The sequence below is a fragment of the Ahaetulla prasina genome, chromosome 1 (assembly GCF_028640845.1).
Source record: "Ahaetulla prasina isolate Xishuangbanna chromosome 1, ASM2864084v1, whole genome shotgun sequence".
Lineage (NCBI taxonomy): Eukaryota > Metazoa > Chordata > Lepidosauria > Squamata > Colubridae > Ahaetulla > Ahaetulla prasina.
Genome location: NC_080539.1, coordinates 156,041,195 through 156,056,700, shown reverse-complemented (window position 1 = coordinate 156,056,700; position 15,506 = coordinate 156,041,195).

Here is a 15,506-nt window from a genome sequence, read left to right as displayed (position 1 = left end):
TAACCCGGCCCTATGCCATGGGCGCTTTAAAGGTGGTCACCAAAACCTTGAGCGCACCGGAAGGCCACAGGTAGCCAGTGCAGCCTGCGCAGGATGGGTGTTATCACGGGAGCCACGAGGGCTCCATCTATCACCAGCGCAGCCGCATTCTGGACTAACTGTAGCCTCCGGATGCCCTTCAAGGGAGCCCCATGTGAGGCGTTGCAGTAATCCAGGCGAGGCGTCACGAGGCGTGGTGACCGTGCATAGGGCCTCCCGGTCCAGAAAGGCGCAACTGGCGCACCAGGCGAACCTGGTAGAACGCTCTCCTGGAGCGGCCGTCAAATGATCTTCTAGAGACAGCCGTTCATCCAGGAGGGCGCTAAGTTGCGCACCCTCTCCATCGGGGCCAGTGACTCGCCACCGATGGTCAGCCGCGGATTTAGCTGACTGTGCGGGATGCGGCATCCACAGCCACTCCGTCTTGGAGGATTGAGCTTGAGCCTGTTTCTCCCCATCCAGACCCGTCGGCCTCCAGACACGGGACAGCACTTGATAACCGTTGGGGTGGTCCGGTGTGAAAAGTACAGCTGGGTGTCATCCGCATACAGCTGGTACTTCACACGAAACCACTGATGATCTCACCCAGCGGCTTCATGTAGATGTTAAACAGAAGGCGAGAGAATCGACCCTGCGGCACCCACAAGTGAGGCGCCTCGGGGCCGACCTCTGCCCCCTGTCAACACCGACTGCGACCGGTCGGAGAGATAGGAGGAGAACCACCGATAAGCGGTGCCTCCACTCCCAATCCCTCCAATCGGCGCAGCAGGATACCATGGTCGATGGTATCGAAAGCCGCTGAGAGGTCTAATAGGACCAGGGCAGAGGAACAACCCCTATCCCTGGCCCTCCAGAGATCATCCACCAACGCGACCAAAGCCGTCTCCGTGCTGTAACCGGGTCGGAAACCGGACTGGAGCAGGTCTAGATAGACAGTTTCATCCAGGTGCAAGGAAACTGATATGCCACCATACTCTCTACAACCTTCGCGCGAGCGGGTTGGAGACCGACGATAATTACCTAAAACAGCCGGGTCCAGGAAGGCTTCTTGAGGAGGGCCTCACCACCGCCTCTTTCAAGGCGGCGGAAGACTCCCTCCACCAAAGAAGCGCTCGTAATCGCCTGGAGCCAGCCTCGTGTCACCTCCTGCGTGGCCAGCACCAACCAGGAGGGCACGGGTCCAATAAACATGTGGTGGCATTTAGCCTCCCCAACAACCTGTCCATGTCCTCGGGAGCGACAGGGTCAAACTCATCCCATACAATGTCACCAAGACCGCCCTCAGCCGTCTCACCCGTATCACCGCAATCTTGGTCCAAACCATCCCGAAGCTGAACGATTTTATCGTATAGATAACCGTTAAACTCCTCAGCACGTCCTGCAGCGGGTCATCCCGCTCCCCTGATGTAGGAGGCGGGTCACCCAAACAGGGCGGCTGGGCGGTTATCTGCCGATGCAATGAGGAGGCGTGATGCGCCTCGCTTCCCTCATTGCCACTAGGTAAGCCCTAGTATAGGACTTCACTAGTGTCCGATCAGCTTCTGAACGGCTAGACCTCCAGGAACTCTCTAGGCGTCTTCTCCGGCGCTTCATCCCTCTCAGCTCCTCGGAGAACCAAGGGGCTGGTTGGGACCTGCGCTGGGTCAGAGGCAAAGGCACGACCGGTCTAAGGCCCCGCGCGGCCCGTTCCCAGGCGCAACAAGTTCCTCAGCCGAGCCGTGTGCCAGACCCTCAGGAAATGGCCCAAGCTCCGTCCGGAACCCCTCCGGGTCCATCAGGCGCCTGGGGCCGGAACCAGCGTGTCGGCTCCGTCTCCCTGCGGTGATGAATGGCGGTCAGAAAGTCCAGGCGAAGAAGAGTGATCTGACCATGACAAAGGTTCAATGACTATTTCCTTTAAGTCCAGATCTCTCAACCACTGACCAGAGACAAAAATCAAGTCCAGAGTGCCACCCCCAACGTGAGTAGGGCCATCAACTACTTGGGTCAGGTCCAAGGCCGTCATGGAAGCCATGAACTCCCGGGCTACCGTCGATGGCGAGGCCGGCGATGGCAAGTTAAAGTCCCCACGACTAAAAGTCTGGGGTCTCAACTGCCACCCAGCAAGCACCTCCAGGAGCTCGGGCAGGGCAGCTGTCACGTAGCAAGGAGCCAGGTACGCGACCAGCAAGCCCATCTGACATCTATGACCCCATCTCACAAAGAGGGATTCGCACCCGGCAATCTGAGGTACAGTGGTCTCCCTCGGCTCTAGACTCTCTCTAATCACAACCGCCACCCCACCACCCCTACCCTGGCCCCTCGGCTGATGAAATGCTCGGAAACCCGGTGGGCACATCTGAACAAGGGGCACGCCCCCTTCTGGGCCCAACCAGGTCTCCGTAACGCCCATAAGGCCCGCGGCACCCCCCTGAATAAGATCGTGAATTAGGGGGGCCTTATTGGCCACGGACCGTGCATTGCATAACATCAGCCGAAGGCCAGGGCCCTGAGGATCCTGACCATCCGGGGAACGGGAGAAGTTTGAGGGCTCGGGGCGCGCGATCGCCTGTAAGCATCGAGCGCGCACCCCCCTAACACGATATGAGCCCCACTTCCGCCATATCTGCCCCTCCCCTTACCGTGGAAATAGCACCACCCTCCACCAATGGAACACCGACTCCCCATGACCTCGGACCCACCAACCCCGCCACGAGCATGTGCAGGAACTGGACTCCCCGACGGGTTACCCCAACACCCACCCCTTCCTCCCACCCCCAACCCAAGCCCGTCGGTTTCCTTCCCCTTAAAATCCCTTTAAAACTCCCTTAAAAATCTATTAAAACAGCCAATTAAAAACCCTAAGCCTCCTATTTTTCGCATGCCACCTCTCGGGACTCCAAAGCCCGTCCTCAAGGTGGGCCCTCGATAATCTGGAGGCCAGACCCATGAGAGGGCATCTCGCAGGGCAAGAAGGTCAGCCGCAGTAAATGTTCGCATCACTGAGGCGGTCCGGGCAAGGCCCATCCTGGGCTGGTCAAGTTGGCAGCAAAAGTCATAACAGATGATAAAATGACCATGACCAGTCTGTCCTGATGGGAAATAGTTCGAGATAATCCATGTGCGGTAGATGACAAAACCGCTGACTCAGTCAGTTCACCACCCCATACAAAGCGACCTGGGGTGGGCTAAGGAAGAAGGGAGAGGCACGATGGTAGGGATGTTATAAAGATGGTAAATAGTGGAGGGTGTCCGCTGGACCCGCGGGTCTTCCTCGGCGCTGTCACATATCCGCGCCACTAGGGCAGGTCACAGCCACCCTGGGCCTATCGGGCCATCCGCCACTTCAAAGCACGGGGCAGGCCGCCGCCACCGCCTCCGCCAGGCCATCGCCACTGGAAGCGCCCCCGCCGCCACGCGAGCAGGCCACTGGAGCTCCCCTAGATGAGAGGGGGACACCCGTCGCCAAATCCGCCAGCAGACCCAGGGCTCACCAGTGACAACGCCCGACGGAGAGGGAAGGGCCAGGCTGCCGCCCTCGCCACCGCAGGTTCGGAGGGCCGATGGAGCCCGGGCGGCCCTCCAGATCTTCATTGGGCGCAGCCTCCGGGCTCCTCCCACCGCCACCGGAGACGCCCAAACTCAAACCTCACCTTCCACTGGCCAAGTCTTCCAGGCAGGGGTCCAGGGGGCGCTGCCAACGCCCCCCTACCCCCCGCCGCCGCCGCCGCCGCCAAACCGCCGAAAAAGGCTGGCGGCGGCTCGGCAGGCCGCTAGGCCGCCAGGATTCCCTCTGGGGCGCCGTGGCTCCGCCGTGGCTCCGGGGCTTCTCCCCACGCCCCGCGGAGAGGGAAGGGCCAGGCCGCCGCCCTCGCCACCGCGAGCAGGCCACTGGAGCTCCCTAGATGAGAGGGGACACCCGTCGCCAAATCCGCCAGCAGACCCAGGGCTCACCAGTGACAACGCCCGGCGGAGAGGAAGGGCCAGGCCGCCGCCGCCGCCCCGATCAGCAGGGCGGCGCCATCTTGGACATGCGCAGAAGAATTCGCAGTTAAGCAAGATCGGCAGCCTATAAATGTTATAAATAAACCAGTTTTATTTATAAGGGAGACACATCTTTCCTTCAAATACTTCAGATATTTTGTTTTATTTTAAGTTATACTTCAGCTTCATTTCTTCAAAAGTTAGAGACAATGAAATAATAATGCCAATATATATTAGTATTGCAGAATATTATTTTAGATATGGGCTCTATTGGGGTTGGGATAGAAGTGAGCCAGTAGTGGGTTCTACTTACCTTCGCTACTGGTTCGGAACTGTGAGCACGTGTGCGCGCTCGCTTTGCTGGTGCACGGCACTTCTGCGCGTGCGCAGAGCATCCGTGATGACATCCAGGTGGGTGGGCAGACTCCCACCGTTGCCACTACCGGTTCACCCGAACCGGGGCGAACTAGTGGAAACCCACCACTGAAGTAAGCTGATAGAATGCCAGTTAGTTGTCTCTCTGTAAGGTCTTTGAAAAAGCATATTTCTTTATGTATCGGAAGTCCTTTTAAATTCCACAATATGGAGTTTGGGGCGTGTAACTAGCATATTGGATAAGGTGACCAGACGTCCTGCTTTTGGCGGGACAGTCCCGCTTTTTAATAATTTGTCCCGCGTCCATCCCGCATTTCAAAAAAGTCCCGATTTTTTTTAAAAAAGTTTTTTTTAAAAAAATCCCACCTTCAGACGCAGACTCCATTCACTCCCATTCTGAAAATGGGAGGCGGCAACGCAAGAGGAGGAGGAGGCAGAGGCGGAGGCGGGGGAGTGGGTGTTACAGATGTCAAGCAGCGTCTCTCCTCCGCCCGCCTCCTCCTCCTCCTCTTGCATTGCCACCTCCCATTTTCAGAATGGGAGTGAATGGAGTCTGCATCTGAAGGTGGGAGGAGAGACACCGCTTGACTTTGCCCGTCGGAGGTTGTCTGGAAGAGCCGAGAAGGTGCCTGGAAGAACCGAGAGCCGAGAGGAGAGCCGAGCCTGCCTGGAAGACCCGAGAAGCAGCGCAGCAGCCGCTCCTCCTCCTTCAGCCAGGTGGCGAGACCCAACACGCATGCGCAGCCTCCCCCCCCTCCCCGTCAATGGTGTCCCGCTTTGCCATCGCTGAAATCTGGTCACTTTAATATTGGAGAATCTAGTTTTTCTTATATTTATGGTCCAAACTTGGCCTTGATAGTGCATTTCATTCTGGCTAACCTATCCGAATCTCTACACACCATAACCTGGTCACTTATCTTGGCCAAGCTGTATATTAAATCTAGCTCACCTTTCTGTTGAACTAATTATCAGGGCATTAAAGGGAATAATTAGATAGCAATATTCTCAATATTTCAATAAAAATAATCAATATTTTTATCAAATTCTTCAGTTCACGTATAATTTCTCTCTGTACCAAGTTTCACGTTAGCTTCGTTCATATTTATTTCCTTGCCTAACAAGACTCTCGCTGGAAAACTAGTCATAAAATAAATCCTGGTACTATTGTGCTTGGTTGTAAAGCTATGAATCAATCCTCAGCCTTTCATTGGAGTCGCAAGGGCCAGGAAGTAGCAATGTTCATTTCAGACTGAAAGTCAAAGTTCCAGCAAGCAATCCACATCCAGCATCGAGATATAAAGAGTTTGATCTAGAGATCAAGGAATTTACAGAGGCAAGTACAAGATACATAGCTTCCAGTAAAGGTGCTGTTGAATTTACTCCAAGAAAAATCTATCTTCTGAGGCATCCTTAAACAAGCAAATCTTCTGTACTGCGCAATGGGTGCCATTAAACCTCAGCAGTTTTATTTCCTGGTGTTCAATTCTGGAAAACATCAGCTCTTACTGGGAACATTCTCTTGCCTCCAATTTCAATTCAGTATCTTTTGCTATGGTCTCCAATTGGCTATTCACTCCCTTGGTCTGGCTGTCATTTCTGGGTGGCAAATTTCTCAGGCTAATCCTTTTGAAAAGAAAAGAATCTGTTTATCTGCACCCCCTTTTTTTTTAAATTTGAATTTATATCCTGCCCTTCTCCAAAGACTCAGGGTGGCTTACACTGTGTTAAGCAATGGTCTTCATCCATTTGTATATTATATACAAAGTCAACTTTTTTATTGCCCCCAACAATCTGGGTCCTCATTTTACCTACCTTATAAAGGATGGAAGGCTGAGTCAACCTTGGGCCTGGTGGGACTTTAACTTGCAGTAATTGCAAGCAGCTGTGTTAATAACAGACAGACTTAGTCTGCTGAGCCACCAGAGACCACCCTGATAGTGGCTTTACCTTTATAGCCCTCACAAGCATTTATTTTCACCTTAATTTTTAATATTTATTTTGGTTTCAGAAACATTACCTTCAAAAAATATAAATAGTGAGCTACTCAAATACTACAGCGCCGTCACCAAAACGCATGATTAAGCAGTGAAGAAATGAAATCTAAATAAATGGCAATTATTAAAATAAGCTAAAAGTGACAAAAAGGCAAACATCGTAATTGAGAAGATATAAAGATCCATATAATAATGACCGATAGTGAAGTTAGAATTCTTAAAGCATTAAATTTAAGACCATAGAGAGATATGATTTATGTTCTGTTGCTTCAGGGCAAGAAATGACAAATTGCAGGTACATTGGCTAAGCAATTGTAAAAAAAAAATGGCAAAAGCCTATAATTTGCTTTGGGTGGTGGCCCATCTTTTTATTATATTCTCAAACTTGCTTATTTTGTCTTTATAAATAGAACAATATGGTCATGCATTCTGTGCTAATATTTCTGACAAGCTGAACAAACAGTATATACATTTTTAGAAAAATACCCGAGTACAGCAGCATAACTTTATTGCTAAAATCCTGAAATGTGAAATCGCAGAGGTGACTAGGCCCCCAATAAATATAAATGCTTCACATTGCCTCCCACCCCCTACTCGCCACCTTACTTGCAAAGGCTCAGGAGTAGAAAGTGGATTAACAAATATCAAATTCTTGATAGTTTCTTAGGATACTGAAGTCAATGTTCTTTTGCTTCAGCCTGGGGAGATGGCATATAAAAGGTCCCCTTGAGTTTTCTATAAAGCATTGTAGGAATGTATCCATTTGAAACATCGTGAGAAACTGGTATGAGAAACAAAGAAAGAAAATGAATGAATTTTCACTTCTCAGCTAGTCTAAGCGTTCACATTAGCTTGAGGCTGAAAGACGTATGAAATGGTTTTGGAGCATATCCATTTTTCCCCCCAACGTTCTTTCCACAAAATTAGTTGGTTGAACAGGCTTCATCATCTGAGGCTTATTTTATGTAGACCACCACAACTATAGCCCGTTGCAAGTCATTGCTTTTAGAATGAAGGAACTCTGAATCCAAGGCTTTGTGATGAACCACAGAAGTGAATGGCGTTAACAACCCATCCACGTGAAAGTTCTGGGTACCCCAAATCCAAACTTATGGATACCCTGAACTTTTCATTTCAGCAGTATGATTTAAGAAGGAGATGTTATGTTGTTGCTACGGATGGGAGAATCAAAAATCCCTTCAGCAAATCTAACCGTGATGGACCCGCAGATTTAGATATATTCTGCTAACTCTGATATTAAACAGAAGTACGGAGGTGCTCCTATTTGAAATATCACATCTGAATATGATAGAACAGAGTATCACAGCAGTAGAACAACATAAACATGGCACCAGTGGTGAAATCCAATTTTTTTTACTACCGGTTCTGTGGGCGTGGCAGGGGAAGGAGACTGCAAAATCCCCATTCCCACTCCACTCCTGGGTGAAGGATATTGCAAAATCTCCATTCCTACCCCACTCTGGGACCAGCCAGAGGTGGAATTTGTAGGTTCTCCAAACTATTCAAAATTTCCATTACCAGTTCTCCAGAACCTGTCAGAACCTGATGGATTTCACCCCTGCATGGTACCCTTAAATAACTAATGGGGGCTCAGCATAGCCCACTGATTCCAATGCCAATGTCTGCCTGGCCTCATCCACACCATATGATGAGTGCCTATAAGGTACTATTTATGGTGCTATTTCAAAAGGACAGTATGTTGAAATTAGGAGATTTAAAATAATGTTTTAGGGTTGGCTGTCATTATCATGGCCATGCAGGAACTTCAGTCTGAAGTCAAGTCTGCAAATCTAAGACTCATTTGGCAGTGATGAATGGAATGAAATGGACAGGGCAGACTCGACTTTGAATATGACTTGTTCTTTAGCCAGTTCAGTTATTATACATGCAGTATATAGGAACAGTTTTGCAGCAATCAATGAAACCAGTCACAGGAGAACACTGGAAATGAATATCAGCTTGTCTTAAGTAACATTTAACTACTCTGCAGCATTTCCAGACTCACATTTCTATGCAGTGAAGATAAATTAAATCAAGATCAATACGATAAATTAAAATACACCAATAACATAAATTAAATTTCCATAGAAGGTAGACTTGTATGAGGGTGGAATGAAAAGTAATGCCTCTATAGCTTTAGCTTAAATACAGATATTTTAAATAAATGAAATGAGAAAATCCCTGAGATGAATTCTTCAATTAATGGCATTTACCTCTCCACATACTCACTTTCATTCACTGAATATTACTTGTCAATGATGATGGTGGATGGGGTAAGATAGTGTGATACAGCTCTTGAGTGGCTTAGGTTGTGTGAGACTTAATGTTGCCATGTTGCAGCACAATTTTCTTCTTATGCTTCCGAACTCTGCTTGGTTCAGTTGGTTCTGAAGTTTCTTATGTGAAATTTGTCAGTTGCTGTCATAGGTCATCCACTTTGTTCTAGTCCAGGAGTCTCCAACCTTGGTTCCTTTAAGACTTGTGGACTTCAACTCCCAGAGTTCCTCTGCCAGCAAAGCAAAGCTGGCTGAGGAACTCTGGGAGTTGAAGTCCACAAGTCTTAAAAGGATCAAGGTTGGAGACCCCTGTTTTAGTCAACCCAAGTCAACTCTTTCCAGCTCTCCCTTTTTTTACATTTGGTTCCAGCAACACACAGTGCTCACGTTATCGAGTCATCACTATAAACCACCTGCATTTGATGATGGTTTTCAGTTGGAGGGACTCCTTCAGCAGTCAAAAATTCAACCAGACAAGCACTTACCGCAGGCTTCCATTTCACAAATAATAGTCTTTTCTCACAGGAACTTCTTGCCAAATGAACTTAAAAAACAGACACTAAAGAAGGCCTCAGAGTTGATAGTTGATTAGTAGTGCTGATGAACTATCAATTAATAGTATTGATGAACTACAACACTGGAAGCATTATTTTTCATTCAGTGTTCTCCATAAAATTTGTTTCTAAGCATGCTTTAAACTTATATATTCCATTTATTTCAGCTTAAAGGAAACAGAATATCAAGATCGCAATGTAATTGTACCACATATTGAAATACAGCTGTTGATGCACTGTATCACTGTTTTTAAAACCACACTGTACAAAATAGACTTTTGTGTGCTTATATATTTTTTTTAAAGAGATATACAGCAAAATATTTTTCGGATTATTTTCCTCCTAAGTAGGTTAATTCCTAATCCATTTTCATTGTAGAACCCCATCATTTTCAAAACTCCAGAGTGCTTCATAAATTTAAACTTATTTCTTTGGATAGATGTCTAATTGTAAAATGAAATCTGGTTTTGTTAAGAAGTTACATTCAGAATATTTAAAAGATCACTAAAGAAAAAAACCTGTTCCACATTTTCCAGTGGCTTATTCATTCATTATTTCCAATGCTTGGAATTATAGTCCGTTTTACAATATTGGAATTGCTTTATGAGAATGTTATTGCAGGAGAGTTTTAATAATTAAGATTTCAGGCTTAATATATATCCTCTTGTTCAAGTAAACCCCAAATTCAGTCGATCCCAGCTTTTTGCATCCCAGTGGGCATCATTTTACTAGAACTGTCTGTCCGTAGTTGCTTCTTTGAGTTCTTTTAAGCTCCTGCTTCTGTCATTGGGGATAGTATTTATCTACTGTACCGTATCTGCTTCTTTTTTCGACTGCCTTTGATTTTGAACTCAGTGGAGTATATCTCTGCTGACAGCATGTAAAGCTAACATAAGAGCTTATCTCAAAAAGGATACCGGATAATTAGGGGAAGGCCCAGAGAAGGAAAGGATACACAGGTGGGCAAATAATGAAAGCATCATTGTAGCATCGCAATGCACGCTTGCCTCTTTCTTACATGATATTGCACACATATACAAATGAGGTGGAACTTGTCTTGTAATGCTGGGATGTTTCTTTTGATGAAAAGCTTTGATTCTGTGATGCCTCTGATACTACAGCATTCAACACATACTTATTCAGAAGCAACATCCTAGAAATTTGATAAATCTCCATACAGACTAAGAAAATGCATCAACCTCTGGTATTGGTCTATTATTTCCTCCTCTACTCATGTCTGACTTTAAAACAAAAACACCAATGAATGAATATCAAAGCCTTGCTGCAAAAGCCTATCCAAAACCTCATGGATATGTCAACGGATATGATAAAAGTGGAAATGGTCAAAGTCCAGATTTTCTTAAAAATCTATCCAATTTTTTTGCTATAAGATGATTGCCTTCCCCTTTTCTACTTTATGTAGAGGTCCTGAAACCTCTACATTGAAATTCCAGCTAACGTGGAGTCTGGATATTACAGAAAAACAAAATAGATGATACATCCGAACAACTTTCTCTTGTTACTGCACTGACATTATGGAACTGCATTCCATGGAGTTACAGATGGCCCTCAACCCTGTTGGCTTTTCACAAGATCTGAAATTCCTACATTTTGGGATTTGGACTACAGGATTTAATGAGACCTATTGGTTAGTTGTTAGTTGTTTCAGTGACTAAAATATTTGATTTTTTCCCCCAATCCCAGGCATTTGGTGTTCTTGTGTGTGAGAGTTTTTATGAACTGTATTTTGTTCTTAGGTTTTCATTGATCATTAGCTGCCTAGAGTCACTGTAGTCAGATGGGCAATTATAAACATTGTAGAATGAATGAGTGAATAAATAAATAAATGGATGCCACAGAATCAAAGAGCTGGAAAAGATCTTATAGATGATCTAATCCAGCCCATTACTCAGAGCAGGACATCTGATAGATGACCATGCATCCTCTGCTTTGATCTCACAGATATGCCATATTTTAAAACCAGTTTCAATTAAATAAAGAGCTACCTTGCTGTTACTATGCAGCTAAAAATGATAAAAACAATAAGGGAATAGAATAGAATAGAATAGAATAGAATAGAATAGAATAGAATAGAATAGAATAGAATTTTTTATTGGCCAAGGGTTATTGGACACACAAGGAATTTGTCTTGGTGCATATGCTCTCAGTGTACATAAAAGAAAGGATATTGTTGTGACTCCGGCCCCCAAGCCTGTCCTCATGGAGCAGGATGACTCAAGAGTGAGGGAGAGGAGCCGACAAGGCCTCCCTCTCCAGGTCCCTTCTTCCTGGCAATACCTCAAGTGCCAGCGGAAGGCCAGGAAGAAGGTGTGTCAGAGTCCCCACAGATAGAGGACGAGGAGGATCAATCTTGGATTGATCCTAGGCAGTGTCGGAAAGAGAGGCGTGTGCAGCAGAGGAAGAGGTGTGGCAGGCCCAGAGAGTGCTGAGTCACTGAGCCACACCCCACAGGGGATAAAAGCGGGTGGAGTTGCCACCTGGCCCTTGTGACAGACAAAAGCTACCAAGTGCAAACTGCAGATTGGTCGTTTGGGAGTTAAAGGCCTGAACTGTGCAAAGGCTTTTTTCTGTGAGCTCTTGGCAATGGATCTTGGACACATGGGCTTCTATCTCCGTAAGAGATAAAGAACTCAGAACTTGGCAGGCCGTTGCACTGTAGGTGCCAAGTCTTGCTTTCAGTACAGAAAATCAGGTCTGTTACAAATATAAAGGACTGTGGGACGCGTTTCTCTGCGTCTTCTCTGTGAAGTGGGGAGGGGGACACAACAGATATGTTCATCAAGAATCATAAGATACAACACTTAATGATAGTCATAGGGTACAATAAGCAATCAAGAAACAATCAATATCAGTATAAGTCATACAGTTACAGTCATACAGACTATGAAGAGCTTTAAAATGGGGAGTGACTGTCAAAATGGCAAATGTCACTTGACATGAGCAGGTTTAAAGTGAGGCACTTTGGTACCAAAATTCCTAACAACTCATACAAACTAATGGGATCAGAGCTAGCAATAACTGGAAAGGCAAAAGATCTCGGAGTAAAGGTAAACAGTTCAATGAAGGTGTTGTCACCGTGTTCATCCACTGTAAAAAAAAAAAAAAGAGCTAAAAGCACATTAGGGATAATAAGAAATGATATTGAAAATGGAGATGCCAATATCTTCGTACCCTTATATAAATCAGTGGTGCAATGGAATATTGGGTGCTGTTTTGGTCACTACCCATGAAAAAGGATATAGTGTACTTCATTATATTTCGGGTTGTTATATTTCACCCATAAAATATATGTTTTAAAAAAGGACAGTGAAGCTAGAGAAAGTAAAAAAAAAAAAAGGCAACTAAGACAATCAAAAGGTTACAGCAGCCCCCCCTATGAAGAAAGGTTGCAATGCTTGGGGATTTTTAACCTAAAAAAAATGTGATTGAGAAGAGATTGTCAGGGGTGAAATCCAGCAGGTTCTGATAGGTTCTGGAGAACTGTTAGCAGAAATTTTGAGCAGTTTGGAGAACCGGTAGCGGAAATTTTGAGTAGTTTGGAGAACCGGCAAATACCACCTCTGGCTGGCCCCAGAGTGGGGTGGGAATGGAGATTTTGCAATATCCTTCCCCCATGACTGGGAGGGAATGGGGATTTTGCACTATCCTTCCCCTGGAGTGGGGTGGGAATGGAGATTTTGCAGTATCCTTCCCCCTGCCATGCCCACCAAGCCACACCCACCAAGCTACCCACCCACCACAGAACTAGTAGTAAAAAAAAATTGAATTTCACCACTGGTTATTGGAGTGTAGAACAATATACCTAGTGTATATAAAGGAAACAAGAAGATTTTTTTGTTTCTAATTTACTGGAGTTATTGGAACTGGAGGTCACACAATGAAATTGATTCTTGAGAGAATCAGAACAGATACAAAGGTTGTGTTTTTATTTTTAACAGAACATGTAATTAAATTTTGGAATTCACTATCACAAAATGTGGTGCTGACTATTAACTTGGCTGCTTTGAAAAAAAAAATTGGACTAATCAATGAAAAGCCATGTGGCTTCATGGCTACTAGCCTTGATGAGGAGTGTGACTGCCTCTGAAGGCCATCTGCTGAGAGATTAGAGGGCTTCCTTATACAGTTGGCTGGATAGTATGAGGACAGACTGCCGGATGAGATGGCCCAGGGATCTGATCCAGCAGGGCATTGCTTGTGGATTTACATCTTAATTCATATTGCAGTACTGTTGCCTACACTGGTGATAATAGTTTCAAACAGGTGTCTCTTCTTGAATGCTGGAAATCAAAACTGGGACCTACTTAATAGAGGTAAATCACATGTTCTGGTCCTGAATTACAGTTCAAATAATTTGAATTGTATTATTTGGTGAGAGAACTTCTCTTAACAAGCATAATGGCCATTTCTCTCTCATTAAGCCACAGTTTCTCATTATTCCCAGGAATAGGAAAATATCAGTATCAAACTTTGCTTGTGCATTTGCTAGTTACCCTTCTTCTTGTTTTACATCTCCCCTTCCCCCCCAGCCTGCCCACCCAATTTCCCTGAGCTTTTCTTGTCCAATATGAACCTAAGTAAGCTTTCCTCACTAACCTCTTCCTCTTCTTACTTATCTGTCATTTCACCCAGCAGCTACTGCTCCAGTTGCTTCTGAGCTCTAAAGTAAGTCCTGAGGAACTGTCACTCCTAGGACTGTTGCTCAACTCTCAGGATTTACAGACAAGATCTATTGGTTGCAGATGAAACTAAGTGGTAGGATAGACTGGTGTGGTGTTTTTTTTTTTCCTCAGAGAAAAATTCCTATTAACTGACAAGCAGAGAGAGGAATGGCTTGTCAGATGGGATTGCAACATTCATGCTTATCAACGTCACCTTGAGAAAGAGCTATTCTGTTCTAGATTGTTTCATTTGCAAATGTTTTCCTGGCTAGGGTTCAAAATCTATGTGCCACTACTCAAGAAGAAAAGAAGCGGCAGCGAAAGGACTTGAAAATTAAGTAACAACAAGAACTCTTTTGTTCGATCAGTCATTCCAGTCAATCAGTCTTGTCCTTCTGGTATCGCTTGTCATTTGTTTTCCTTTCACAGGGAGTTTTGTCAAATAGCTGGAACTGTGTTTTTTGATACCACCTTAAAGTGAAACATTTCCCTGTCTCCTTTTTGCTTTATCTGTTGAGCTCTTAGAAAAAAAGGCTACGGAAGTTCGTGATCAGGACGGTGTGAAAGATTCATGGAAAATATAACCTGAACCCAGGATCTGATGGTTCTCTAAGAAATGCAGGTTCATCCCTTTTGTCCCCTTATTCCTTGATCTATGATATACGAAATAGCAGCATGGTTTCAGCAAGACATTTGAAGGATCTGATCTTGCAAATCTGATCTTGCAACTCCCCAAAAAGGTGATGTGATTTTCCAGACGATTGGAGACATCAACCCACTCTGAGCTTTTTAACTTTTCAGACATTGTAATGCAGCTTAATAGTATTTTATAAATTTATTGTATAATAAGTTAGTATTTTCTAATACCGCTGACCTTGGCATTCTTGTGGATTGACTGCCTAAGTTGAGTGCTTGGGATCTACTATATAATTATTCTTGTAATTTTTATTGATACACTTTGCCTTCCTTTTGTGGAAATATGTGAGCCATATTTTTAGTCCATAACTGAAACCATAGTGCATATCTATAGCCCAAGGTAAGAGTTACTTCGATAAGACATGCTCACAATAAATTCCAACAGCTAGTTCACTTTCTATACACCTCAAAACTGGGTACGTCTTTATGCAGGAAAAAAACCGTATGTATTTATTTATTAAATTTATTTGTCCTCCATCTTGTTTCAGAGCAACTCTCTGGGCAACGTACAGCATTAAAAACCTTATCAGCAGAAGAAGCTGCCTTACACCAAGTCAGGCCATTGCTCCATCTACTATGTCGCCTTCGACAGGATCTGGGTTTAGCTCATAAAATCATCCGTTGTAATGTCCTTCCTGTCAATGACTTCTTTAGTTTCAATAACAATATCACAAGAGCTACCAATAGATTTAAACTCAATGTCAACCGCTCCAGTTTAGATTGCAGAAAACACGATTTCTGTAACAGAATTGTATATGCTTGGAATGCATTACCTGACTCTGTGGTTTCTTCTCATAACCCCAAAAGCTTTACTCAAAATCTATCCATGGTTGACCTCACCACTTTCCTAAGAGGACTCTAAGCGGCGTGCATAAGAGCACAAACGTGCCTACCATTCCTGTCCTA